This window comes from Narcine bancroftii, chromosome 7 (genome assembly GCF_036971445.1).
Source record: "Narcine bancroftii isolate sNarBan1 chromosome 7, sNarBan1.hap1, whole genome shotgun sequence".
NCBI classification, from domain to species: domain Eukaryota; kingdom Metazoa; phylum Chordata; class Chondrichthyes; order Torpediniformes; family Narcinidae; genus Narcine; species Narcine bancroftii.
Window position 1 is genome coordinate 20,189,343 of NC_091475.1, and position 25,108 is coordinate 20,214,450.

The 25,108-nt window shown below is 44.3% G+C and overlaps 1 long non-coding RNA gene across 1 annotated transcript; it reads left to right on the plus strand.

The window, feature by feature from the left end:
- The first annotated feature begins 250 nt into the window (after positions 1–250).
- On the plus strand, positions 251–20,215 carry LOC138739805 (uncharacterized). The gene is made up of 3 exons (XR_011342446.1): positions 251–323; positions 15,728–15,828; positions 19,698–20,215. It is a non-coding gene; the product is annotated as an uncharacterized lncRNA (long non-coding RNA).
- The last annotated feature ends 4,893 nt before the right edge of the window (positions 20,216–25,108 follow it).

Sequence of the window (25,108 nt, forward strand, 5' to 3'; positions counted from 1 at the left end):
AAGGATGATATGCGATAGCACATTTAGCGTAGTGGTTCACGTCATGCTTTTACAGCGCCAGCGACCTGGGTTCAAACTCAGCGCAGTCTGTAAGGAGTTTGCATGCTCTCTCCATGTCTGCGTGGGTTTCCTCCCACTATTCAAAACAAACCAAAATGGTAGGCTAATTGGGTGTAAGTGGACAGCAAGGGCTTATGGGCCATAAGGGCCTCTTACTGTGCTCTATGCCTAAATTTAGACATAAGATTATGAAGGGCTGAGATAGCATGGAAAGACGGCACCTTTATTCCATACTGACAAATGCCAGACGACATCTTTTTAAGGTAAGTGGAGGAAAGTTTAGGGGAGATGTCAATACTAAGATTTTTATGCAGAGTGGTGGGTGCCTGGAATGGATTGCCGAGGATGGTGGTAGAGTGGTGGGTGCTTGAAATGGATTGCCGAGGATGGTGGTAGAGTGGTGGGTGCCTGGAATGGATTGCCGAGGATGGTGGTAGAGTGGTGGGTGCCTGGAATGGATTGCCGAGGATGGTGGTAGAGTGGTGGGTGCCTGGAATGGATTGCCGAGGATGGTGGTAGAGTGGTGGGTGCCTGGAATGGATTGCCGAGGATGGTGGTAGAGCCTGGTACCAGAGGGACTTCTGAAAGATTCTTCGATGGACTAATTCATGTAAGAAAAATAGAGGGCTATGAATGTGAGGAAGGGATAGTTGGCGAGTAGGTTTACATCAGCCGGCACAACATTATGGGCTGAAAGGCCTGTACTGTGCTATAATGCTCTATGTTCTGGCCTCATTAAACCCATTTGGTCCCAGTGTATGAATACAGGATGTTTCAATGTTTGGAGGGCTTGAGTTGTGGGGAGAGGTTGGAGAGGCTGGGTTTATTTTGCCTGGTGCAAAGGAGGTCAGGGTGACTTGATACAAGATTATGAGAGGCGTAGTTAGGATACATAGTCATTTTTTTCCCCTCCTTTACTAGCGATATGAAAAACAAGAAGGCATGCGTTGGAAGAGTTTGTGAGGGGAAGATTTCTTTCCGCCGAGGGTGTTGATATCTGGAATGTGCTGTCAGAGGACGTGCTGGAATCAGATACAATTACCATGCAGTAGACAGAAAATTAAATAGGCAAAACCTTCGAAACATGCAGGCAAATGAGATTAATATAGCTGGGCAAAACTGTCAGCAGGGTCATGTTGGCCAACAGGTCTGTTTTTGCGCTGTACAACTCTACGATCAATAAGTTTACTCTGGAAGCCCTGGCTTCCTCCTGCCAATAATTCATCCCTGTAACCCATTGGGCCGAATCCCCTGGAACTCCCTGCCCGAAGAGCACTGTGAAAGAAGATACAACAGAAGCGCTACAGTGGTTCAGGGAGGTTGTTCACCATCACTTTACTCACGCAAAAACGTGCAGATTCCAAAAAGATGAATCCTCCCAAAAAATATCTATCCTTATGTATGTATACACATTATGACTCCCCTGGCTTAGTCAATGCTTTTAGTATTCAGCCTAATTCCAATTCCTGCCTGATTGTCAAATCCCCTTCATTAGAAATTTAGAGGTCCGTTGCTGTGTTTAAGACACTGCCGAAGGCTCTGCTGTCGCATTATCCATATCATCCCAGAGAATTAAAGTTCAGCAATGGATCAGTTCCTGGTTACTCATTATCAGTAACTTTGTTTTTCAATAAAATTTTGTAAGGAGAGTTTTACTATCGTCAAAGGAAACTTCCCTTTCCTGCCAGAAAATGGAAAGTGTTTCAACAGATTGCCATTCTTCTGGCTGTAATCTCTCTGAAACCAAACAATTGTGCCAAGCCTCAGTATTCTTTAACCCAGTAGGGGCCAAGTATACTATTCTGAACCACTTATGGAAAAATAAGTTACCAACTTTCAAGCAAATTGCAACGCCTATAAAATCAAAGATGATTCTTTATCCTGGGTTCACTTGAAAGGTCAATGTGGTAAAGTCAGTGTTAATCGAGGCTAAAACCACAATGATGGAGAAAATCAGCTGGTCAAACATTGTACTTTACATAATAAAGATACAAAACCAACATTTTGGGTTCAAGCCCTTCATCAAGGTACAGGTAAAATGTAGGCAGGCACCCGAACAAAATGGTGGTGGGGAGGGAGGAGCGCAGGCCTACAAGCAAGAGGTAATAGGTGTATAAGGGAGGGAGGCCACAGCAGCAAACAAAGGGAGGGGGGGGGATAGCTCTTAGAAAGGAGAGGGAAGGGGGTGGAGAACAGAAGGAAAGAAGACAGAGGGATGGGGAAGTGAGGGAGAGAGGGGAGTGAGCTAGCAAAAACTGGATAATGCACCATCAATGACTACAAAAAGGACTGAGGTTGTGAAACTGAAGGGCTTTTATTGACTATAGACTGGAGCAGCAACCAACCTCATCGACTGATCATGGCAGGAAGAGTGGTAAACAAAGGGTTTATGGTTAGGATTGGTCTTGGGAGGCATGGTAAACAAAGGGTTTATGGTTAAGATTGGTCTTGGGAGGCGTGTCCAGCCAGCAGTAGCCAATCACAGCATAACATTAGTTTACCACTCTGGATGGCATCTGGAATTACAGTGTCCAGATGGAATATGAGGTCTTGCTCCTCTAATTTGTGGGTGGTCTTGGCTTGACAGTTCGAGGCCATGGAGAAACATGTCAACGCGGGAGTGGGGCACAGAATTGTAAAGATTGGCCACTGGGAGATCCCTGTCATTGATGCAGGCCGAGAGATGGTGCGCAGCAAAGTGATCAGCCAGTCTGTGCTCAGCCTCTCCAACATAGAGAAGGCCACAATGTGAGCACTGAATACAAATGACTCCTGCAGATTCACAAGTGAAGCATTGCTTCACTTGGAAAGACTTTTGGGGCCCCGAATGGTGGTGAGGGAGGAGGTATGGGCCCAAGTGTGGCATCTCCTGTGGTCACAGGGGAAGGTTCCAAGGGGGTGGATTATTGAGCACAGTAATCAGGGAGTCTGGAGACTTTTGTGCTTTTCTCCTGTTAACCTGGGCTGCTCTGCAAAAACACGGCAGGTTTGAATTTCAAAACCTGATTTATACCCAGTTTTACAATTCACTTCAAATAGAAGCAGTTCAAACAGTGTACAAACACCGTCTGCAAAACTCGAACTTTCAATTATTCAGGGTTTATTTGGTTCCCCCATCTGCCCTTCTCTTGCCCAATGAGGGAGGTTAACATCTTGGCAGCTGTTGATGAAACATGCTGCTTTTATTTTTATAAGAGATCATACAGATTTCAACTGTTTGGACAGCTAATAAAGGACACATCTATCGGGGCCCTGTTGGTGCTTTTGAGGAATGGTTCTAAATTTTAAGCTGACTTGGGCCTGAAGTTCTGTATTTGTGATCCGTTTAAGTAGTGTCTGAACTAAAGTGAGAGAGGGTGCAGGTGACACTCTCCTTTGCCAAGAATCAGAACGTCAATAAGTGGAGTATTCCAGGCTGCAGGCGGACATACTGAGGCCTGGTGCAGCCAATGCGAGGGTGCTGTGGGGAAGGACCACAGACTAGAGTCCTCCCATTACTGGGCATTGAGTGGCTGAGACCGAGGGGGTGTCCCTTAAACAACAGAGCGGGGAGAAGCAACAAGGTGCTACGGGGTTGTAATGGTGTATTTAGAGAACAAATATAACAATGTACCCCAACAATGAAGACGCTGTTTACATCCGGTACCGCACGGATGGCAGTCTCTTCAATCTGAGGCGCCTGCAAGCTCACACCAAGACACAAGAGAAACTTGTCCGTGAACTACTCTTTGCAGACGATGCCGCTTTAGTTGCCCATTCAGAGCCAGCTGTTCAGCGCTTGACGTCCTGCTTTGCGGAAACTGCCAAAATGTTTGGCCTGGAAGTCAGCCTGAAGAAAACGGAGGTCCTCCATCAGCCAGCTCCCCACCATGACTACCAGCCCCCCCCCCACATCTCCATCGGGCACACAGAACCAGTTTACCTACCTCGGCTGCACCATTTCATCAGATGCAAGGATCGACAATGAGATAGACAACAGACTCGCCAAGGCAAATAGCGCCTTTGGAAGACTACACAAAAGAGTCTGGAAAAACAACCAACTGAAAAACCTCACAAAGATAAGCGTATACAGAGCCGTTGTCATACCCACACTCCTGTTCGGCTCCGAATCATGGGTCCTCTACCAGCATCACCTACGGCTCCTACAACGCTTCCACCAGCGTTGTCTCCGCTCCATCCTCAACATCCATTGGAGCGCTTTCATCCCTAACGTCGAAGTACTCGAGATGGCAGAGGTCGACAGCATCGAGTCCACACTGCTGAAGATCCAGCTGCGCTGGATGGGTCACGTCTCCAGAATGGAGGACCATCGCCTTCCCAAGATCGTGTTATATGGCGAGCTCTCCACTGGCCACCGTGACAGAGGTGCACCAAAGAAAAGGTACAAGGACTGCCTAAAGAAATCTCTTGGTGCCTGCCACATTGACCACCACCAGTGGGCTGATATCGCCTCAAACCGTGCATCTTGGCACCTCACAGTTTGGCGGGCAGCAACCTCCTTTGAAGAAGACCGCAGAGCCCACCTCACTGACAAAAGGCAAAGGAGGAAAAACCCAACACCCAACCCCAACCAACCAATTTTCCCCTGCAGCCGCTGCAACCATGTCTGCCTGTCCCACATCGGACTTGTCAGCCACAAACGAGCCTGCAGCTGACGTGGACTTTTACCCCCTCCATAAATCTTCGTCCGCGAAGCCAAGCCAAAGAAAAGATAACAATGTACATTGATGGGAATGTACTGATATGATTGAGACTGTGAAAAAACTTTGAATGGTTTTCTTTGTTGTAAGTAATTTATTGTAAATAAAGATTACTTTTTGAAAAAAAAATCAAGCGACGTGAGCTTTTCCAGCATTTCATTGGTATTCCCTAATTGCCCTTGAGTAGGTGGTGGAGAACCACTGCAGTACTTACTTGAGGAAATACCCCCAATGTGGTTGAGGGAATTGTAGGATTTCGACCAAGTGATGGTGAGGGAATGGTGATATCTTTCCAAGGCAGGTGGTGGTGTTCCCCATGCTTTTGCTGCCCTTGTTCTTCTTGCCTAGTTCAGGGGATGGGTTTGGAACTTAAAGCTGTCTGTAATCTCCACCTCAGCACCATTAACACAAACAGGCGATACATCTCTTATGGTCTTTCACCTTCACCTTGCAGATTATGTTTCATATATAATTGTGTCTGCTCTTTTGTCTGTTTATTTTTAAAGTTAAATTTTTAATTTAGATGTACAGCATGGTAACACGCTTTTTTGGCCCATGAACCCGTGCCACCCAATTACAGCCAATGGCCTACAACTCTGAACATTTTGAAGGGTAACTGGAGAGCCTGGAGGGAACCCTGGCAGACACGGGTGGAACATACAAACTCCTTTCAGATAGCACCAGGTTCAAACCGGTCGCTGGTGCTGTAGCAGTGTTGGTCTAACCATGCTGTCCTATGCTAACCATGCCATCCTCTATGTTTCTGAAGGTCTGATATTTTTAGAGCTCCCTAGAGCCTCTCTTCTCTCTAGCTTCTGATGAAGAGCTGCAGAAGGGTGTTCCCAATGGATACATTCTTTAGTGATACTGGAAATCTAAAGATGACCTGACCTCATCCAGAAAGATCAACAACAGATCGAGTAAGTAAGTGTTCTGCAGATGCTGGGGAACTAGTGCAGTACACAAAAGTGCTGGAGTAACTCAGCAGGCCCTACAGCACACATGTCAAACTCTGGCCCGCGGGCCAAATTTGGCCCGCGATATAATTATATTTGGCCCGCAAGATCATATCAAAAATGTATTAGAGGTGGCCTGCTGGCCGCCACGCCAGTATAGTGCATGCACAGTAAGCGCTGTGTCCCAGGGTGAGAGAGAGAGAGAAAAATCCTGGTCCTTGAAAAGTAGTGGTGGGTGGTTTTATAAACATGCTGTCGTGTCCCCCCGCCCTCCCCCCCACCGCAGCGCGGCCTGGCCGGTGTCAGGGGAAGCTAAGGCCGCTTCCCGGCGCCTGGAACCCCAGTGGCACAGCGTTTCTTGGAGCTGCAGATGGAGTCGGGACGCCGGAGGAAAGATTGGGGCTCCCCGCCGGGCGATGGGGGCGCCGGCCGCCGGCCACCCTGCGCCTTCCCACCGGACCAGCGGCGGGTGCCAGGAGTACACGTGGAGAGCGAGGCTGGTCGGGCAGGTAGGGTGGAACCCCCCCGCCAATCTCGGGAGTGGCGTGGGCTGGATCGGGATTAGCCATGCTCACCTGCTCCTCCACCGCTGACCGGGATCCCAGCACGGTTCTGAGCGCGGAGACTGCCCTGGAAAGGTCCTGGGACACCGGCACGGAAAGAAAAGGGGGTCTGGGAGAAACTCAGCAGGTCAAGGGGGGTCCGGGAGAAACTCAGCAGGTCAAGGGGGGTCCGGGAGAAACTCAGCAGGTCAAAGGGGGATCCGGGAGAAACTCAGCAGGTCAAGGGGGGTCCGGGAGAAACTCAGCAGGTCAAGGGAGGTCCGGGAGAAACTCAGCAGGTCAAGGGGGGTCCGGGAGAAACTCAGCAGGTCAAAGCGGGATCCGGGAGAAACTCAGCAGGTCAAAGGGGGGTCCGAGAGAAACTCAGCAGGTCAAGGGGGAGGGGTCCGGGAAAAACTCAGAAGGTCAAGGGGAGGAGGTTCGGGAGAAACTCAGCAGGTCAAAGGGGGTCCAGGAGAAACTCAGCAGGTCAAGGGAGGTCCGGGAGAAACTCAGCAGGTCAAGGGGGGTCCGGGAGAAACTCAGCAGGTCAAAGGGGGTCTGGGAGAAACTCAGCAGGTCAAGGGGGAGGGGTCCGGGAAAAACTCAGAAGGTCAAGGGGAGGAGGTTCGGGAGAAACTCAGCAGGTCAAAGGGGGTCCAGGAGAAACTCAGCAGGTCAAGGGAGGTCCGGGAGAAACTCAGCAGGTCAAGGGGGGTCCGGGAGAAACTCAGCAGGTCAAAGGGGGTCTGGGAGAAACTCAGCAGGTCAAGGGGGATCCGGGAAAAACTCAGCAGGTCAAGAGAAGTCCGGGAGAAAATCAGCAGGTCAAGGGGGGTCCGGGAGAAACTCAGCAGGTCAAAGGGGGATCCGGGAGAAACTCAGCAGTTCAAGGGGAGTCCGGGAGAAACTCAGCAAGTCAAGGGGGGTCCGGCAGAAACTCAGCAGGTCAAGGGAGGTCCGGGAGAAACTCAGCAGGTCAAGGGGGTCCGGCAGAAACTCAGGGGGGCCTGACCTCGCCAGGACCGTTGCCCACTCCCCCTCCCTGCCGCAGGCCGATCCGCGACTCATGGTGACGGGGCCGCTGATCCGCCGAGATGCCGCCCTGCAGCGAGAGCCGATTCCCCCACACTGTCGTTCTCCAACCCGATCGCCCGCAAACCCCGCCCTCCCGCACACAGGCCTGAGTAAGGATTATGAACTTTAATCTCAGGATAAAACGATCTTCCAATAGTTTCATGTCACAGTGATAAATATATTCCTGGTTAAAAATGGTCCTGCACCTGGATACAAGCTCAGTAGGCATAAAACTTGAAAAGTGTGTAAATCAAAAGATATCTGTACCAATGGAAAAAGGGCATGGCAAATAACCCTGCTAGAGTTCATGCCCACAATCAGTCACCCATTTGATTGTTTCAGGAATCATGTTATTCTCCCACATTCTCAATAGCCCTCAGATTTTACTATTCGACAGCACACTAGCAACATTTGACAAATCCTCTATAGAGAAATATAATTTATTGAATATTTTATTTCTCATTTGTTAATGCTTCTGGAAAGAGTTTATCCAAAACTATTATTAAACATTTATTTTAATAAGAAAAAGTTTAACATTACATATGTTGAAAGAAGAGAAAACATGCAGATGTTGTTGAAAATTTTCAATAAATATTTAGTTCGGCCCTCGACTTAGTCCAAGGTTTTAATTTTGGCCCTCCGTGAATTTGAGTTTGACACCCCTGCCCTACAGCATCCATGGAAAGTAATGGGCAATTGGCATTTCAGACCTTCTTCACTTGAAAAAATGTCGACAACCTATTGCTTTCCATGGATGCTGCATGGGACCCTTGCATTTTAAAATATGCATAAATGTTATGGACAAGGATGTTGGTGGCAAAGAAGGTAAGCTTGTAGATTGCAATGAAGAAGAGGATTCTTCTTCACTCAGAGAGTGGTGGCTGAGTGGAATGATCTACTGGAAGAAGTAGTTGCGGCAGGGTCAATTCTGTCATTGAAGAGGAGGTTAGATGAATACATGGATGTGAGGGGGTTGGAGGGTAATGGGCATGGGACTGAGTAGGTGGAACTGGTGGAGTTTCACGTAAATCAGTGAAGACTAGAAGGGCTGATGTGGCCTGTTTCCATACTGTAAATTGTTATATGTTTTTACGGTTATAAGGTTTCCTGGGTTTGAAATGGATGCAGTTCAGATGTAGCACTGGCCTAATGGCAGATGCGGTTCAGAAGATACAAGAGTAGAAGTAAGCCAATCAGCCCATCAGGTCTGCTCTGTTTAATCTAGAGGACAGCAGGATGCTGCATTTGGGCAAATCGAACTGGGATAGGCCTCACTCTGTTGACGGCATCTAAAGAGTGTTATAGAGCAAAAGGACCTCAGGTTGTAGATACATAGGCAGCTCAGGTAGACAGTGTAGTGAAGAGCGTTCTGCTCATCTTCATCAATTGGCGTAATGAATACAAATGTTGGGGTATCGTATTGAAGTTATTAAAGATGTTGGTGAGGCATATTGTGTGTGGATGTGGTCCCTAAGCAATAGAAGGGATATTGAAAAGTTGGAAAATTTACAGAAAAGGTTTATGAAGTTGATGCCAGTATTAAGGAAATTGAGTTATTGTGAGACACTGGAAATCTAACCCTATTTTCCTTAGAGCGCAGACATAGGTGTATCTAGGGTATAGCAGCTAGGGCACATGCCCTGGGTGCCACTTGCAAGACCTCGTCTCACCCACCCAATATCCAAGTCCCTAGCCCAACACAGATTGTTCATCCCACCTCATCGGGCTCCTCCAGGTCAGTATCTCATTGGACTGCTTCGGGGACACAGCCACCTTGGGGCCATTCCAGCACCACGTGGTGGTGGCGGTTCAATGAAGGATCAATGGGCAAAATGGCTGTCTTCCTTACCCATAATTTTCCATGCTGCTGGAACCACTCTACCAGTGCTAGTACCAGGGAAACGCAGAGTAGCATCTTTGTGACACTGACAGAGTACCGTGGATCATCTTTAAAATGTGAGTTAAAACTGTGTTGGTGTGTAACTGAAAAGGGTAATATAATCTGAAGAAATTAATTACCATTTCACCACTCTGTATTATGTTGTGAAGCAGTGAAGGGTTATGCCAGAATATACCTAGCACAGCCAATCAAGGTTTGGCCTCACTTCACCCACTAAGTGCACACCTTGCATTGGTCAAATTAAATTCCTTTGTACTTGGACTTGGGCTATTTGCCTTTGTAATTGGCTTAATCATAATGGCACTGAGCCATTGGTTCCCTGTAAATTACCTAGACTGGCCTCTTCAGTCCACCTGTACTTGACTTTGGGCCACTGGCTGTTGTAATTGGTTTAACCATGCTGGCACTGAGCATTGGTCTCCTGTAAATGACATGGGCTGGACCCACCAGCTCTCCAGCTCTATAAAGGGTGCCATGTGTGCTAGAATCACCTTCTTTGCCATTGTTGGGAGTCTTGGACTCATGTGTGCTAGAATGGTCATCTTTGCCATTGGGACGACCCTGCTTCACTCCAGGCTTAGAACCAGGCTTAATGCTCACTGCCTGAGTAATTGCTGGTAAATTGTTGTTGGTACTAAGATGTGCACTGTACTGTTAAAGGGTTGAGAGTGTTTAATTAGTGTCCCTAGTGCTTAGTAGTAGCATGGAGCCATATGCTTGTCAAGGGTGGCATGGTGAGTTTTGTCAAGGGTGGCATGGTATGGTTTTCCTTGATTGTTGAATGTAGTGGGCACCCAATTCGATGTGGGTATGTGTGCATGTATTTAATCCCAATTTGGAATAATAACCCTTAACGTGATGCAGCGTGGTTTGCAATCAAGTGTTCTGTTAGTGAGGGGTGGAGCCGGGGGCGGGGGGGGGGGGGTTGGGGAGCAAGAGGAGGGAGGAGTGAGAGATGGAGGGGAGTGAGACAAGGGAGGGTTGCAATTTCAGTGCTTGCCATAGTCACTATTTTACCGAGATACGCCACTGAATGTAGGAGGTTGAACAGGGATCTTATTTGAGTTCTCTATTTTTTTTTACAAAAACAAACTATATTTACAATAAATTATTTACAAAAAAATAGCACCATTCAATGTCCTTTCACACCATTGTGTCATACTCTCCATCATTGAATTTTGTTACACCCATTCTCTATTTGCACCATTTCTATCATTGTGGCACCTTGTCATTACTCCCACCCCCCCCCCCCACTATATTTGAGGTGCTTCCCCTCAGTCTGAGCCTCCTCAATAACTGGCAATGGAAAATCTCTGGAGTCTAGTCCTTCCCATAGTGCCCTTGGGTTGGCTGGACCCAGCCTCAGTACGTGCCTCATGATGTATGTCACCCTGCCGCTGAGGACGAACTGTGACAAGGACCCTTGTGTCCTTCTCCACAAACCCATATTCTGCAAAGAGGCTGCCTCCACTCCACCGCAGCCATCTCGAGAACAATGTGCATTATGGGTGCTATTTCTGTTGTACAAGAAGGATCTGATCGGGAGGGCTCCTCTTGCACGTCAAGTTCTATAAATCATAGAGAGCACTGATAAGATGAATAGTGACATCTGTTTCCGAGAGTGGGAGAATTTAAGATGAGAGTGCGTAACTATAAGGTGAGGGTTTGGGATTTAAAAGAGCACGAAGGGACAGTTCTTCACTCGGAGTGTATGGAACGAGCTGCCAGATAAAGTGTGGAGGCAGGTATCCCAGCTTCCTTTAAAAGACCATTACATGGATGGCTGTGGCTTTGAGGAATATGGGCCTAATGAGGGCTAGTGAGATTATAATCAGAAAATATAGGCGCATTTGTATGCTGTAAGACTCTAGAAGTCTATAGGAATCCTTACACTAATCACTTCCTTATGAATTTTTGCCGACCATCACCTCCTCTGCAGACATGAACCCCTGACGTTAGCTCCACGGATTCTAAAACAAATATGGATTTCTTCTTGAAGTGTTTGGAAGCCTTGGCCACATTTAATTTCTCTCTGATGTGCTTGAAGAGTGATTTACGTGATCAGGAGAGAACGAAGTAATCGTTATGTTCAGCAAACTTTGGAGCACTAGAGCTCTGGAGTCAGGTTACACACAGATGGAACATTATTTACAGAGCAATGAATATAATGGACTGAGCATGCTCTTTCTTGTACTGTTGTTAAAGCTGCCCAGATTGAAAAATGAAACTACTGCAAGAAAAATTGGAGTTTATAAGCCTTATAAAATATGCTTTCACTGGGTTCTGCGAACCTACAAAGTGATGTAGACAGCAATGGGAACAAACAAAATCTTTCACTATAGTCCAGAAGAAAAAAAACAAAATCTCAGAAATTAAATCTGTGACCGGAGGGAAGATCAGTTACTGACAACAGGATGCCTTCCGCCTTCTTTCATCAAATCACTGCAAACTGAGACACGGGTATCGATGGCCTCAGATATGATTGAATGTGGGGAAGGTGGAGGGGTTGCTCAACCTGTTCTGTTCCCAGCTCATCACTAGAAGTAGCTGGAGGGACTCAGTGGACCCAGCAGCATCCTTCAAACATCCGAAAGACATTTGTGGAGTGGAAGGGCTCGGAATATATGCACCAAATGGAAGGAAACGGGACTAGCCCAGAATGCCAATTTGATCAACAAGGAAGAGTCAGACTACATGCATTCCATCACATATAATCCTGAGATTCTTTTTCCTGCTAGCTAGGCAGAATTTCTACTTATCTGTATATTCCTTTGTACTTGACCTTGGGCCATTGGTCTTTGTAATTGGCCAGTGTGTTATTCTCATTACCATTTTCCCACATTCTTCTTTTGTAAATAAAATCATTTACTACCAGTGTCCTTGCTTTTGAGATCCATCTAATCTGTTTTCTCACTCACAATACTCTGTACGTTTTTGGAGGGTGGGAAGAAACCAGAGTACCCGGAGGAAACCCACGCAGGTTACAGCAAGAATGTACAAACTCCTTGTGGATTCGAACGGGGATCGCTGGCACTGTAATACTGTGCCGCCCACCCACTGGGCCACTGTGTGGGGGAGGTAAAGACCCGAGTATGGAATAAGCGTAAAAATACAATTGTGGAGAAACTCAGCAGTTAAACAGTGCACTTTATATAGCAAACATGAAGGTACAAAGCCAGTGTTTCAGACTTAAGCCCTACATCAAATGTCGCATGTATGGAAGATTGCAATGGGAGCACTGAACCAGGAATTAAATCACAAATTATGACATGAACCAGATGAACTTAGATTCCTGCAAGCAACTGGCAGGGTAACAGCTCCACTCTTATCAGCCAATCTTGAGCTAAAATAAGTGGACCTAGTGACGACCAGGAGAAATAACTGGGCTTTCAGAGATGTTTGCTGGGAAGGTCTTTGTTATCCTTGGACATTGGCCAAGCTGCTGAAAGCAAGATGATCAACATTGTGCCAAATAGTTTAGTGGAAAGGATTAGGGTTTATCTGAGGTCAATCTCTTCCTTACTAATTGTCTAGTGCAGCTACAACATAAACTGCACATCGCTCAGCTTCCGAGAAGTGGATCACTGGAGAGAGGTCAGTTTGATCTTTGGCTTTCAATCTCAGGCACTTTGCAAGAAGAATCTGAGAATTTATATAAAATCACAGACTATAATCTGAGGAATGGTTATTACACAATTAAGTTTAAGTTTATTGTCGTCTGATGATACATATGCAACCTGATGAAACAGCTTTTCTCCCGACCATGGTGCACACATATACACACAACTTCCCTTGAGGAAGGGCTCAGGCCCGAAACATCAGTAACAAATCTTTACCTCCTATGGATGGCACAAAACTGGTTGGGGTCCTCCAGCATTTCAGTGATTTTGTGATAATCAGGACGCCTGCAGGCTTTCCTGTTTCAATACATCGCAGCACGTAGTAATCGCATATAATCACTGAAACAGGTCCTCCAGCCTTTCTAGTCTGTGCCAAAATACTACTCTGCCTTATTCCATTGACCTGCACATAGTCCATACGCCTCCATACCTCTCCCATCTAGGGCCCTGTCTAAATTCTTCTTAAATGTTGAAATCTGGCATCTTTCTTGACTTCGGGACATACCATATTCACCACTTCAGCTGGCAGCTCATTCCACACTCCACTACTCTCTGTGTGAAGAGTTCCCCTCTCATTTTTTCCCATTTCACCCTTAACTCATGTCCTCTGGTGTGCATCTCTGTGGAAAAAGCTTACTTATATTTACTCTTTCTGTACACATAGAATTTTGCATAACTCTATCAAATCTCCCCTTTTCCATTTACATTGCAGGGAATAAAGTCCTCTACATATAAATATATATGGAACAATACATATTTTACAATGACTTACATGGTTACAGGATAATGCAGTATAATGTAAATATTGCAGTAACAAATAACAAATAACAGTCCCAAACCACGAAGCCTCAAACACAATCATTTCACCCTTTGTAGGCTTGTGGGTAGGGATGATTCACGGAACCAGGCTATAATTTCCATTTTAACCCTATATTCTGTGCTTTTCTCTTCTTGGAAGATTTTGTCTTTATTCTTGAACCACAGGCTGCATGATGTAGAGGTTGACACCTAGGTAGCAGGCAAAACAAAGCTTCTTCCTGGGTCTCAGTATATGTAACAATAACAGTTCAGCAATTCAATGTTATGCTATGGGAATTGCCATGTTTCAATATTTAAAGCTAAAAAAAAATGGGTTGGATGTTTAGAGCAGTGGTTAGTTAGTGCAACGCTATTACAGAGCCGATGACCTGGGTTCAAATCCAGCACCATCTGAAAATGCAATTGGTGTTCTAAGTTTTTAGTGACCTAGAACTTATTTTCCAGCTGCCTTGCATGAGGAAAGATTTTTTGCATTGATGTGGCATCCTTCTTGACCTCAGGACATATCAAATTACCATAAGGCCATTCTCCCCATGTCTGCATACATTTCCTTCAGGTGCTATGGTTTCCTCCCACCCTTCAAAACGTGCAGGGGTTGTAGGTTAATTGGGATATTAGTGGGGGTGGGGGGGCATGGGCTCATGGTCTGGAAGGGCCTGTTAACAGAATGTATGTCGACATTAAAAAAAAATTAAATCATGTTGGTTGCTGGGGTACTGAAGAAGAATAAAGCTTCCAGAGCTGCTGATTAGGTTGCCATGGGGTTGACCTCTGATGTGTATTCTATCCTCTGCACAACCTGTGGGGTAGTTGCTAGTTACCTGTAGATGTCTGAACTTGAGGAGAGGAGTGGGAGGAGAGTATTGTCAATGCATTTATCAAACATATGTATCTCCACGGAATAGGAAGGGGGGGGTGGATGATGAGGAGGTGTTTGATGCAGTGGGTGTCGCAGGATATCCAATGCCAGAGGCAACTGTCGACAGCTTCCTGTTCCTCAATCAAAAGGTATACTATTCTTTGTCAAAGCACAGAAATGCTGGAGGAACTAAACCAGTCTCACAGCATCTGAAGGAGGTAAAGATATAAATATGATTTTTTAAAAATTTAGACATTGAGTACAATAACAGGCCCTTTTGGCCCACAAGCCTATGCCGTCCAATTACACCCAATTGACCTACAACCCTGATGCAGGCACGGAGAGTAGGTACAAACTCCTTATAGATAGCACTGGATTTGAACTCTAGTTTTGGTGCTGTAACAGTGTTACACTAACAGTTATACTAGCCTGACACTAAACGTATATATTTCTGGCATTTTAGGCCTAAGTCCATACTCAAGGTATGAGTGAATAAAGACAGGCATCTGAATTAAAGGCTAAGGAAGAAAGGGGGGAAGAATAGGAGGGGGAACAGTTCAGACTAACAGACAAAAGGTGTTAATTGGTTATGATAAGAGGAAAGACCACAAACTCACCCCAAACTAAGACCTTTACCTTACTGGAACTCTATGACCACGTACTCACCTAGAAGTGTCTCTCACTGCTCCCCATCACTCCCTGATCATATAATTTTAATTTTAAAAATTTAGACATTGAGCATGGTAACAGGCCATTTCGGCCCAGGGGTTTGTGCCATCCACTTTACACCCAATTAACCAACACTTCCAGTGCGTTTCAAATGGTTGGAGGAAACTGGAACCCCCCGGGGAAAACCCATGCAGACATGGAGAGAACGCACAAACTCTTTACAGACAGCGCAGGATTCATACCTCAGTCCTGATAATGAGCGCTGTAAAAGCATTGCACTAACCGCTTCGCTAACTGTGCCGTCCCCTTTTGGAAAAGTTGAAATAAAATGCAGAAATGTGAACAAGCAACAGAAATTCAGTGAGATGCAGCATTTCTAGAAGATAATTCCTCAAAAGAAATTCAATCTTTCATAACTTCAGCATAGATTTGGAAAATAGCAAGCTTCTGTTTTTGACAGTTTATGTTTTGATGTTTTAAAAATCTCATCACAAAACGCTGAAAAAAGCCAATGATCTTGCCTAGATCCAGATGTTTTCAAACTACTGGACAACCTGGTGGAACCTCTGCATCACCTATTCCATTGCTTGAAATTGACGATTCATATTTGGCCTTGAGGAGTGCAGGTTCGTGTTTTGCTATTCATTTTAATATCTCTAACCAATTTCAAAGCCAGCATTTAACTTATTGGCACTGTTAACCTGAGTAGGAACCAAATCTGTGAGCACTGCTTCCAAGATGATATGTGCAAATGAACTTGCAATCCCCCTAAAAGATCAGACATTAAGGCCACGTTGCAATCAATATTATCAAATTTTGTGCTTAATGTAGTTAATAGAAAGAAGCAGAATTGGTCCGGAACCAATCTATTCCTTATTATAGCAACGTGGCATGACATTACAGTATAAGGTATATATTGTCCTCCATTTGTCAATGAAATAAATCATACAGAGGTTAATTTGACCTCCTCCATTCTATAAAAGCATCTATGGACATTCATGGAAATCCACTGCTTATAGTTTATGCAATAGGGCGAGTGACAAAGGAAAATTGTACCATGTCAAACATTTGAGATTTGAATCTTTATTGTTGAAAATGCAATGGGCCTTCTAGACCCCTCAATATATCTCCATCAGCGGAAGGTCTGGGTGACCGGTCAAGCTGACTTTTGTGTGGGGGTAAGATAAAGATCACATCCTTGACCCCGAGGAACATCTGGCTTGTAGTTTATCTCAGGGAGGACCAAAGCTTAGAATTTCAATCAAGGCTTGATTTTTCTATTAGTTCTCTGCAATTGATGATTGACGTTCTCTCAAATGAAGTATTGCTGTTTCTGGGTACTGTCAAAGTCACAATAGGAACAGGAGCAGGCATTTCGATGTTCAGATTTATCGTCAGAGTACATTCGTGACATCATATACAACCCTAAGATTATTGTTCCTGCAGACCAGGCAGTATTTCTGCTTATTGCTCGTGCAAAAAAACTGTACTCAAAAAAAGAGAAATGTAATAAAGAGAGAAATGTAAACAAAGGAAAAATTGCAAATAAACTGACTGGGCACTGTAGAAAATCAACATTCAAAAATAGTATATTCCGAGTCCTTAAATGAGTCTCAGATTGAGTTTGTTGTTTTGGAGTCTGATAGTGGAGGGGTAGCATCCATTCCTGAACCTGGTGGAACAAATCTTGAGGCACCTATACCTCATTCCCAATAGCAACAGTAAGAACAGGGCATGTTCAGAGCTGGGACGTGTGGACCTTGATTTTTATTCTTGCTGATCTCAATCGTGGGGAGGGCTTTACCTGGAAAAAGGTAGTAGAGGTTCTGCAAGACACAGGAAGTCACCATGGGTACACCAATATAACGCAGCCAGCCAGGACACTCTTGATAGAGCTCCTGTAGAAGGTTGACATAATGGTGGCCGGTAGCTTTGCCCACCTCAATCTTTTCAGGTAGTGCAGTCGCTGTTGTGCCTTCCTGACACGTGAGGAGATGTTGTGTGTCCATGATAGGCCACTAGTTAAGTGAACTCCAAGGAACTTGGTGCTATCTACTTTATCTACTACTGAGGTGTTCTGGTGTAGGGGAGAGTAGTCATTCCTAGTCCTCCTGAAGTCCACGATCATCTCCTTCATCTTGTCCACATTGAGACTAAGATTGTTACTCATTTCACGACATTTTCCATCTCTTCTCTGGGAAGGCGAGAGAAAAAAAAATGATAATAAATGCATTTGCATGTTCTCCCTGTGACTGTGTGGGTTTCTCCCAGACACTCTGCCTTGGCACCCGAAAAAAAAAAATGTATTGGTCGATCCATTGGCCACATTTGCTATGGAGGCAATTAAAGGATGTCTTTACGTGGCAGTGTCTCAAGAATGTAGCCTCTCTCATCAAGGACCTTCACCAACCAAGCCATGTCCTCTTTTCATTGCTAACACCAGGAAGGAGGCACAGGAGCCTGAAGATGAACACCCAATGGTATAAAAATCAAGTCCATGTTTGTCAAGTTTATTGTCACCTAATTAAGCATATACAACCCAAAGAACAGCATTCTCAAGTCCATGGGGAAAAACATGCAGACAAAAAAAAGACACAACACACAGACAGACAAATAATACATATGCAGGCTAAGAATACAAATATTAAAAAATAAATATTGTTTCTTGAATATGAGAGTCTTGGATGTTTCGTGTGAGCGGTTCCTTTGCTCGTTCAGCATTCTCACTGCCTGTGGGAAGAAGCTGTTCTTCAGGCTGGTGGTTCTGGCTCTGATACTCCTGTATCTCTTCCCCGACGGGAGGAGCTGAAAGATGCTGTGTGCAGTGGAAGGGGTACTCAATGATTTTGTACCCTCTCTTCAGACAACGATCCCAGTAGGGAGACTCCAGTGACTCTCTCTCTGCTACTTTTATGGCCCTGTGGATTGACATTGACCTCCGATCCATTTCTCTGTAGCAACTATACCACACTGTGAAGCAGCCGGCCAGGATGCTCTCGATAGAACTCCTGTAGAAGGTTGACATAATGGTGGCCAGTAGCAGCTTCTTCCCCTCCGCCATTTGATTTTTAAATGGGCAATGAACCACAGACACGACCTCACTTTTTTCCTCTTCCTTTGCACAAATTATGTATTTTAAATATTGTATTTACAGAAAGGTAATTTAGAGCAATTTTGTACCTGTAATTCTGCCGCAAAGCAACAAATTTCACGACAAGTTCATGACGGTAAACTTGATTCTGATACTGAGGTGGGCAGAAGAATCTGAAGGGTAGGTCAATGAGAATGTTGATGGGGGAGGGGAGTTAAAATAGAATTATTGCCTTTGGTTGTCAGCACATATTCAATGGGCCAGAAGCACTAACTCCATGCTGAATGAGTGCATGGCACTAAAACCTTTTAAGACCAATGGATCTGATGAACAAAAACCTGTCTCATTTGAGTGAAAAGCTCTTGAACCACATGTGGAAAAATACTGCTCCTTCGAGCACAGCTGTGAGCTGGGGTGCTTCAGTAGTTAAAGGAAACCCTTATTTAAGATCTCTTTATAAACAGAGATAATCAAGACCCGGAAGGGATTCAGGCCTCTGTCCTTTGATGAATACTGAAGAGGGAAGCATCAGGTCCACAGCACAGATGAGATAAAGCTGTGTTTATGATAACACAGATCAAGAGCTGTGGACTACTTTATATTTTCTCAAGATTCTTTTGGATTCCCCTCGGCTACCCCTGAGGTTATCCAAACTGATTCTCCTCATCCACAGAAGTGCAAGCAATAAAGCAAATGCAGCTGATGGAAAGACATGAATAACAAAGTCACCCACCCATTCCACAAAAGCATTGGAAACTCTTTATTCCATTTAAATGGCTTGGGGGGTGGGGGGGGGGGGGGACACAAAGATGTTAAGTCTTGGCTACTTCACAATTCAAAGATTTCCTAATGTAGAACATCCAGCATATAGCGCAGTACAGGCCCTTCAGCCCATGATGTGGTGACAGCCTAAGTAATCCTACCACCCCTAGCACTCGCCACTCTCTGTGCGAAATACTTACCTCTGACACCTCCCCTAAATTTTCTCTACTCTCCTCTGATATTTTCAATGGTTAACCTAATGTACAGATGCTGGTCATGCACCCTATCTAAGCCCCTCATAATCTTAAATATCTCTATTAAGTCACTTTCTCATTTTTTGTCACTTCAGAGAGAAAAGCTCCTGTCAATTTTGCTTCACATGATGCTCTCCGATCCATGCCACATCCAGATAAATCTCCTCTGCACTTGTTCGAAAGCATCCACTGTATATCATCCAACAGTGCAAGTAGAAGGATTTTAGTTTAATTTAGGATAATAAATCAGCCATGATGGAATGGCAGGATGGAATCAATGGGCTGAATGGCTTAATTTATTCCTAAATCCTTTCATCTTATTTGTTGCAACCCTAGTTCTCTTTTGTAATAATCTAGCAAAATCAATAAAGTAATGTGTGTGTTTCAGGGTTGCTGGAAACAGGCTCCTGGAAACCAGATATCAAAACCAGGATTCGAGAGGATGTGGAGGGCAAGAAAGGCTCCTGAAGGGTTTCAGGCACCGAAGGCTTCCCAATCATATCGGAGGTTTGCATCTGGAGCTTGGGCTGCCAATGCTTTGAACAGGAGTCTGCCGACTGCAGAGGCTGTGGGAGCCCTGCAAGCGAATCCACGGACACTCAGTGACTCTGAAAGGACTCTCCTTTACTTCTCTTTTATTGTTAAAGGTGGTGGGCAATGTTCATGGTGACTCTTTGTTGGCCTTACAGCAGACAAAATTTGAATTCTGTCATGCAGTGAAAGTCGAAAGTCTGCAGACGCAGTGATGGCTGAAAAGCCACAATACAGGAGAAACAGCAGGTCACACATGGCAAAGATAAAGATAAATAACCAAATTTTCAGGCCTCAGTCCTTTTTCAATGTTTGTGATGTATCTTTATCTTTGCTGTATAAAGTATGCTGTGTGACCTGCTGAGTTTCTCCAGCATGGTGTTTTTATTTAAAGTATGTCACATATATAACATTTTTATGCATTATTATGTGACAATAAAAGGAACCTCAAAAATAATTCCAGCTTTTAATTTCAGTAATTTTCTTCTTGTCTAATTCCTTCATCCTTTGATTCCAAACTGAGGGCTTACACCAGAAATGCTCAATTCCCTTCTATCATTTATAAATGCAAACCTGTTGTGCCACTTCAACAGCTTACATTAATTACCTTGATTCAACACACATTTTTTCTACTTTTTACTGCTGAGGTCTTAGTTGTGCTCAGACCTTGGGTAAATATCAGGGAAAGCTCTTTGCATAACGTTAGTCCCCAAAGCAGTTTCTGTGCCTTCAGATCTCCAAACAATGGAGCTCTTCATTATCTCAAAGATAAACAACAAACAGATGTGATGCCAGAGCACAAAAAGATTGGCAACCACCCAAGAAGCAGCAACCCAACTAGTTAGAGGATAAAAGTGCTCGATTAGGAAGTTCTGAGACAGTATTATCAATTTATCTGGATTGATCTCACTTGAGCGGGACTTCAAGAGAAAAATGGTCTGGCAGAGCAGAAAAGGTAAATGAGATTTTGATTGTATCAGGAAAAGTGATTACACTCAATGGCATGGCCTGAAGTTTTGGATTAGATTATCCATTCAACTAACAAAGAGCCTTCACTTTATGTTGAGGATGGGATGGTGGTGAACAGCAAGATAGCAGGGGTCAGATGCTTATGGGTGAGAGATTGTCAGATGAGAACATCAGCCAACCTTGATGATAACCCCATTAGTTAAACACAATTGAGTTGTTATCCTTGGGTTAAAGCATCGAGGTCCATTTACTGGAGAGCAGCTCCTTTGTGGTTTGTACTGTAAATATTTGCAACATGGTTGAAGTCTCTCAAAGCTCATATACCAAACAATATCTTTGAAAGTCTTAAAACTCCTGCTGATAACATGATAGTCAGTCAGCAATCCCATCTCCTAATGTTTTCAGAGCTAATAAGTGAAGGCCAAGCCGATGATCTTTAAGTTTGTCATTCTTGTGATGTCTGGTATGAAAACTTCCTGGACATAGATAATGCTGATAGATTCACCAAGGGTGACTGTAGAATCATAGAACTTTACAACACAAAAACAGGCCCTCTCACCCCACCTTGCAATGGTAATTACCCGAGTACCGCTCCTGCATTAGGCCCATATTCCTTTGGGGCTTTTCTATCCAGGTACCAGTCCAAATGACTTTTAAATTATAATAATGATTTTATTGTCATATACTTTTTATAATGTACATATGCATGTAAATTCTTGCTAGCTGCTGCCAAACAAGTATTTTGAAAATAAAAATAACCACAAAACAATTTAAAAAAACCAACTACTGCAGTATACTTAATTGAATTAAGAAGAGACAATAAATATAAACAAATAGATAGATAAGAAATATTCACAGATATCCAAGTCCTAAGAAATGACTTAGCAATAGTGCATGCAGTCCTTTTGCGGTATCGAAGCAGTCTGTGATTGATGTATCAAGGGAAGTCTTGATAGCTTTTGGAAAGAAACTGATCGTGTACCTAAAGGAGATGGCCTTCAGGTTTCTGTACCTTCTGCCTGAAGGTCGCTGTGAGAAGACGTTGCGATCAGGAGGACTGGAGTGCCTTATGATGTCTTTTTGAGACAGCACCTCATGTTCTGTGTTCAATGAATGGGAGGTTGGAGCCTGTAATTGCAGAGGCTATTTTGGCTACCTCTGGATCCTTCTGTTTCCCTGGGCAGTTGAATTCCGAAACCAGGAAACCTGACACTTTCCACCGGGCACCTGTAGAAGTTCAATAGAGTAAAAATTCTAATTGTGTCTGTTCTACCATCTCCCCTGGCAGACTGATCCAGATAACCATTTCCCTCTGGGTTAAAAATTTTTCATTCAGATCTCCTTCAAAATTCATCCTTCTAACCATAAACCTAGCACCATCTAGCTTTTGGCTCTGCTGCCCTTAGTAAAAGACTTTGACAATTGATTCTATCCATGCATCTCATAATCTACTCTTTATGGATCAATCATAATTTGATATAGGGTTCCCCTCAGCCTTCTTTGCTCTTGGAAAATCCATCTTATCCAGACTCTTCCTATAACTTGTTAGAAATTAAAGTACCTTTAAAGAAATTGCTCGAGACAAAAATTGAGAACAAAGAACATTTATTACTACAACAATGCAAAGTTGGGTGCTTCCCCTTACCCTGGGAATACACACACATACTGGGGCTCACCCAACTTTTATACAGTCAATTTCAGTATCAGAGTGCCCTCCCCCTTACATTCTTCTGCCCCCTGGATGGGTTTGGCATAGGCAATCCTTCCTGTCTACGTGCAGTTTCAGTACACTTGGAGGACCAGGGGGTATCCTGTGGGTGCCCCATCATGTCATTGTCCTTATTCACACCTTCCTGATTCTCGGGGCTACAGTCTCTTGATATGCAGAGTTGACTCATTCTATCTAGGGTTGGCTAATTTCATATGTATAAATCTGTGTATGGTTAGCTAATTAGAAATGTATGACTTGGTACTTCTGTCCAGGGCTAGGAGACCCTTATCTGATCCAGACTACCTCAACTTCCTACATTCTATTGTACCTTACCATTCCTTATCTTAGTCTTATGGTCTTGTCACAAAGACTAGAAGATTCTTATGTTAATCGTGCTGACTCTGCTTTCCTGCATCCTAAGCCCCAAGCTTATCCTGTTTGAACTGGTTACAGCCATTTACTGATGAACTTTAGTTTCTTCCATGTTCATAATTTTGGATCAATTTTCCCATCTCTCACAAACTCATCTTCCAGAAGGTACTTAGGAAGATAAAAATGGCCAACACAATACAACTGGAGATCGCAGTTTAACAGCGATTTTGGAAAGATTTAAAAGGAACCCCAGAGGCAACTGTTTTACTCAGAGGGTGGTGTGTACATGGTATTTGTATATATTCAGCAAGGACTCAATAGGCTGAAGAGCCGGGTTCTATGCTGTAAAACTCTGTGTCTCCATGGCGCTCTCATCCAATTACATTAAATCTGATTGGAGTTCCTGCCTCCTCCGCAATTTCTGGCTGTTATATTCAAACTTTAGTGTGAAATAAATAAACTTTTGAACTGCTCTCTAATCCTTCTGCTATGGTGTCCCTCAATTATTGAGCCCTCTCTGAAGGAACGTGTGCCCTTTCATAATTTCCATGCCCATAATTTTCCACACATCATTTCAAGCTCCCCTCAATACTCTTTGTTACAAACAAAATAATGGTGGCACTGTTAGAAGACCCATTGCCACAACACTATTGCAGTGCTGGCGACCTGGGCTTGAATCTGCCACTGTCTGCAAACTGGTGAAGTCGATGTTAATACCATCTGGTTGGAAGGTGCCCAGATGAGGTGGTTTTCCTCCAGTTTGTGGGTGGTCTCAGTCTGTCAGTGCATGAGACCATGGACAGACATGTCAATGGGATGGAGAATTGAAATTGGTGGCCACCGGGATATCCACGCTATTGTAGAGGACATAGTCGAGAGACTCAATGAAGCAATCTCCCAGTCTGTGTTCAGTCTCTCCAATGTAGAGGAGACCATAGTGGAGGCACTGGATGCAGTTTATGACCCTGCAGATGTACGTAAAGTGTTGTTTCACTTGGAAAGACTGTTTGGAACATCGGTAATACAGGTATACCTTTAGCTCCTGTGGATGCTGTGAGACCGGATGAGTTGCTCCAGCATTTCTGTGTAATGTTACTACAATCTGTGTCACTGTCTTAGGGATAGGGAAAATTGGAGTTCTGTGGGGGAAGGTGGAGACGATGGGCTCAGAAGGAGGATATTGGAACAACATCGTCAATTTGACATTACATTGAGATTGGATATGGAGCTAGATATTTTTGCTACATTAGTTTGAGTGAAGAGGAATTCCCATTTCAAGTGAAAGCACAATGGTGGAGAGACTCAGCAGGTCAAACAGTGTACATTTTACAGCAAAGATAAAGAGACATAACAGACATTTTTACCTTCAAGTTACGAACAAAATTTAGGCAGGTGTCTAAACAAAAAGGTTGGTGGGGGGGTGGGGGGGTTATGGGAGGTGGAGCACATTCCCAAAGACAAGAGGTATGATGTGGAAAAGGGAGGGAGGGCACTCCAACAAACAGGGAGAGGAGGGAATGGCTCTGTGAATGGAGAGGGAAGGGATAGAGAGCTGGAGAAAAGAAGACAAAGGGATGGGGAAGAGATGGGGAGTAGGGTCATTGATGTAGACAGAGTGAAAATCCATATTCATGGTGACTTTTCAGAACAAAGGAAGTCTGAAGAAAGTCAACCATATCAAGCTGTGAAGGTGAGGGGTGTACTCTCTCTCTCCTGACATCACCAGGTCTTGCTGGGAATTAGAGAAATGCCTACCTCTAATCTCCAAATCCACTCATTAATTCACATGTTACTCATCCATTGGCAGCCAATAAACTCTTGAACTTCCAGTAAATCTTGCAATAGGTGCCAATGGCATTAAGATGAGAGTGTTGGCCTTAACACAACACGCCGGTGTAATTTTATTCCCTCTGAACTCTGTTTGTAATTGATTTGGCAGTGATTTAATAATGTGACTTAATGTAGATAACATAAGTGCATCTCAGACAAGCTATACCAGCCCACAAAAATCCACACATCTTCCAATAGATCAGGAACACAGCCAGAGCTTTGTGCAAATGATCCCAGGTTTATTTAACATAAGTGCATCTCAGACAAGCTATACCAGCCCACAAAGATCCACACATCTTCCAATAGATCAGGAACACAGCCAGAGCTTTGTGCAAATGATCCCAGGTTTATTTAACATAAGTGCATCTCAGACAAGCTATACCAGC